Raw genomic sequence first — 5,372 nt, forward strand, 5'->3', positions numbered from 1 at the left:
AAGTAACCTAAGACAATGCGTATAACTATAATGTAAAACCTAACTACCCATCATTTATGCTTTCTTACATACTCATGCATCCCATTTTTAAGTACAACACATATGTATTGTCATCACTATTTTACTTTGGGGCATTTTGTCCCCTTTTTATTATTTTTTTCTCTTTTCTTTTATTTTCTCTTTTTTTTTTCTTGGGATATTTTGTCCCCCTTTTTTTCTTTTCTTTTCTTTTTTCTATATATATAAGACATTAATGCATATGGTTTAAGTAATGAATGCATGAATATGTGTCCAATTTTTTTTCTTTTTTTAATTTCAACAAGACTCATGAAACACCCAATTTACCCAATCAATGTCCCATTTTCAATTCCCCAATACTCAAATTATGCACACTCTCACTCGTCTAAGTTAACTAAGGATTCAAATTAAGGACATTTATTATTTTTTGCTTAGAGCTACTGATGTGCTATTATAAAGAACAAAAGGGTTAAGTAGGCTCAACATTGGTTTGCAAGGGTTGATAAAAGGGTGAAGCCAATTTGGGTATATAAGCTTTAATGGACAAAGGCCTCAATCACATAAATGCATTCAAACACTAAAAAATAGACATATAGAATCAAGCAAGTCAAAGATCACAATCTTAGAGAGAACAACACACACCAAACAAAATATTGGTTGAAAGATGCAACCAATCAACTAGGCTCAAAATCTCACTAGGTTTGTATGTTCTAGCTCTAAAACCATGTTCCAAAATTAATATCTTTAAGCAAGTTCAAAAGCAAAAAATTTTAGCTCCAATTAGTGGGGTGCCTTAAAATAGTTTTCTCAGAAAAGAAATTATTACTTCAACCAAGTAGACCTAGTAAAAAGTACTTGGATGAAAGACAATTCATTTAGTTCATGTGCATCCAATCACTTGATAAGCATATGTAAGATATGTACAAACTCTAGATATATTTACAAACAACTACCATACAAAAAATACTTAAATGCAAAAACTAACTACAAATTGCAAATTATCCTAATTAACAAAAGAAAATAAAGATTTAGGTGTTGAAGAGAAGGGTCGTTACCTACGGAAGTCGGTCACCGACCTCCCCACACTTAAAAATTTGCACGGTCCTCCGTGCCATCAGTGATGAGCAAAGTGGGTTTAGAATTGTCACTTCCAATAGCCATCGGATGGTGGGACAAGGGCACCTCCATGTCCACCTCTTGATTGCTTTCTTTACCATGATCTGAAGTGGACTTTGGAGTGTCGGGTTCCTCCATAGGCGGGTTGATGCAACCAATGAGCTTATGGTAGAGATGATGGTTCGGCAATATCTGCATGTGAGTTCTTATCCTTGCACTTGGTTGTAACATGAGGCTTAATCTATTCCCATACGGGAACTTCTTTCTCCGCCTCATCGATGCAGTTAGTCTTTTGTCAACTGCTTAGGAGGTGATGAATTAGCACTTGAATTTGAAGCTTGTGCTTTAGTGAGTACTTTTTGAGTTGCCCCTTTTGTAGGTGTCTTCTTAGAAGCCTTTTTATTTCCTTTCTTGGTGGCCATCCTGAAAAGGAAAAAAAAAAGAGGAAACATTAAGCTCAGAGAGATAGATATTGAAATTAAGAAAGTGCAAGTGAGAAATAATGCTGAAAAAGAGTAAAGTGTCTCAAATACATGGTAGCTACAACATGTAAGTGAGACATCAACAAGAGCATTGAGGCGTATCACTAGCACTAGATGCAAGAGTGAAGGAAGTACATAAGTATAAATCATAAAAAGAGTAATCTCAAGCATCAATATCAACAATGATGAACACATGCAAGATTAGATAGGACATGAGAAAAAAATACTGACTCCAAAACAATGAAGCACAAATATTGGAGAATATGGAGTTAGAGAGGATGAAACTACTAATTCTTGCATAATGTTACAAGGATAGCAAGCCATATACAATAAGAGATTTGATCATAAAAAACAATAAAAAATGAGATCAATGCACAAGAATTCAAGTGTTATGAAAAAGACATATTGAGTTGAAAGAATAGGACCAAAAATGACTAAGGTCTCATTGGTTCTTTTTCACAAACACTTGGTGTGCATATTATAAACAACATGCAACTTGATAAAACCAAGTGTGCAGTATACGCAAAGTAAAGTGTCAACTACCATAGTAACACCAAACAATATAAAACAAACCAAGAGGTATCAAAATAGTCCACCAACTTATAAAAATTTAATTTAAAACCTCAAAACAAATGTAAGAATGCAAAAAGAAAGAGACTAAGAGTAAGCTATAAAGAACAAAACTAGAATACAACTAAGAATAACTAAAGAATTTAAATGCAACAAACAAAAGAAAAATTAGAAAGCAAAAGAGCTTAAGAGGTGAAACGTTAAAAAAAAGGAGAAGGAGACGAAGGTAGGTGCAAGTAAAAAAGGATAAGGGAAATAAGAAGAGAAAAAAGAAGAGAGAAGGTGGGACCGCCGAAGGTGGTGGTCACCGGTGGCTGTTCGTCGGACTGGAGAGGGAGAAGAAATGTGATGAGAAGAAGGGAGAAGAAGAAAGAAAGAAAAGAAGAAAGAAGAGAGGAAAAGAAACAGGGGTAGCGCACCCCTGCAGGTTAAATCCGTAATGTGACGCAAACATGTCGTCCACGCGTACGCGTGGAAAGCAGAAAAAAAGGGTGACACATACGCGTCAGTCACGCGTACGTGTGAGGACTTATCGTGCCTTCCACACAGTACCCACATGGTTCTAGCTATTGGTGTCAATTGAGCTCAAAACCTTAGGGCTGGCCCTAAACCCTCCAAAATAATTCTAGTCTACAGCCCCAAAATTACAAAATCATATTTTTAAGCCCTATCCCCTAATTAAGACATCCCAACAAAAATCAAAACAGGGCTAGCCCTACAAGCCCTAAAAGTCCCAAATCTGATCTCCTCCTCCCTGACCTGAGAACAAGATGTTGAAACGATGATGCAAAAGACGTGAAATAGTGTGGTGCTCTTCTTCCTCCTCCTCTGCATTCTACTTCTGCATTCTGCTCCACCTACGACGTAGCTGACTTCTGCGCTTTAATCCTCCTACGACGGTGGCTGCTCCTCCTCCCTAACGCGGTGCTCCTCCTTCTTAATGCAGTGGACAAAATCAGTGGCTCCTCCTCCTCCCTCACGCAGAATCAGAGGTGAGTTCTTTGTTTTCTGTCCCTCTCTGAGTTTCTTCTTTGTTTGTTTGCATCACCCATTTTAATTCTCTTGTTAATAAACCAAGGTAGGTCTATGGCTACCCTTTTTCTACCACTCTCTATGATTTCAAAATGATTGAACTGTGAACTGTGAACTTGTTTCTTCAATTGTGTATTTTCTGGTTAATTGATTGTAAACATTTTGGTTCCTCTATTTCCTGAGAATTTGAGCATTTTTTTGAGAATTCAATATATATTTTCATAATTTTATTCTTTATTAGGAAAGAAAAATTATGTATTTAGTGTGGTCACGCAAGGCTAGTCAATTTTGCTGTATGTTGTTCTAATAGATTTTGCAATTCGTTAATTACACAGAAAAACAAAATCTCACATAAAGTAGTTTTTTTAGTCATTTCTAATGTGCATATAGTTATTATATTGGTTTAATTTGTTGAATTTTGCAGTTGCATATGCATATTTAGATCAGATGAATAATTAATATGAATCAATGAATGTTGTTGTTGCTATAGAATTTTAATACACACTATTTGGATATAATTAGGAAATTTATGAATATGGATGATGAGATTGTTTCTGAGACTCCTATTCAAGCTTTTCGTAGTGTTGATTCTGGTAAAAAATCTAATGTTTGGAGGTTTTTTAAGAAGATTGGAAAAGACAGAGATGCTATTGAAAAGGCTTAATGCAATTTTTGTAATCATGAATATAAAATTGAAAAAAATCCGAAAACTAAGAATGGTTACGGGACTTCTCATCTGAATCGTCATATAGTTTCTTGTAAATCCATACCCCTTAGTATTAGATTTGATGATGATATAGAGGGTCTTCCAACCAAAATTGATCAGAATGATCATCGAAAAAAACTCGCTCAGGCTATAGCAAAACATGATCTTGCATTTAGCTTTGTTGAGTATGAGGGTATTAGAGATTGGATTAATTACATTAGTCCAATGATTATAATGCCTTCTAGAAACACTTTAGTTCCAGATATTAAAATGATATATTCAACAGAGAAAGAGAAATTGAAGCAGAAGATGTCTACGATACCTAATAGAATTTGTTAGACATCTTATGTGTGGACAACATCTATCACTGAAGGATATATTTGTTTGACAGCTTAGTTTGTTAATGAAAATTGGCGACTAGTGAGTAAGATTTTGAATTTTTCTCGAATGATTGCTCCCTATACTAGAATTGATTTGAAAGCAGTCTTATTCAACTCTTTGAAGCAATGTGGTATTGATAAGAAAGTATTCTCTATTACTTTAGATAATGCTTCTGTAAATGAGAACATGCAAAACATATTAAAAACTCATCTACGTATGCAAAATAGTTTGCTTTGCGATGGAGAATATTTTCATGTATGTTGCTCCACTCACATTTTAAATTTGATTGTGCAAGAAGGGTTAAAGGTGGAAACTGGAGCTTTATTTAAAATTAGAGAGAGTGTGAAATATGTGAAAGCTTTTGATGGGAGAATGGTGAAATTTAAAGATTATGTGCAGTAAGCAGAAATTGAAGAAGGTGTTGGTCTAAAATTAGATGTTTCAACTCGATGGAATTCTACATATATGATGTTGGAAAGTGCAATTAAATTTGAAAAAGCGTTTGACATCCTTAGTGTTGTAGATGGAGCTTATAAACATTGTCCAACAAATGAAGAATGGAGCTTAGTGATGAGCAGATAATTTATACGCTTTTTGGCATTGTTTTTAGGTAGTTTTTAGTAAGATCAAGCTACTTTTAGGGATGTTTTCATTAGTTTTTATGTTAAATTCACATTTCTGGACTTTACTATGAGTTTGTGTGTTTTTCTGTGATTTCAGGTAAATTCTGGCTGAAATTGAGGGACTTGAGCAAAACTCTGAAAAAGGCTGACAAAAGGACTGCTGATGTTGTTGGAATCTGACCTCCCTGCACTCGAAATGGATTTTCTGGAGCTACAGAACTCCAATTGGCGCGCTCTCAACGGCGTTGGAAAGTAGACATCCAGAGCTTTCCAGCAATATATAATAGTCTATACTTTGTTCGGAAATTGACGACGTAACTTGGCGTTGAACGCCAAGTACATGCTGCTGTCTGGAGTTAAACGCCAGAAAAACGTCATGATCCAGAGTTGAACGCCCAAAACACGTCATAACTTGGAGTTCAACTCCAAGAAAAGCCTCAGCTC

This window comes from Arachis duranensis, chromosome 9, assembly GCF_000817695.3.
Source record: "Arachis duranensis cultivar V14167 chromosome 9, aradu.V14167.gnm2.J7QH, whole genome shotgun sequence".
Classification (NCBI taxonomy): domain Eukaryota; kingdom Viridiplantae; phylum Streptophyta; class Magnoliopsida; order Fabales; family Fabaceae; genus Arachis; species Arachis duranensis.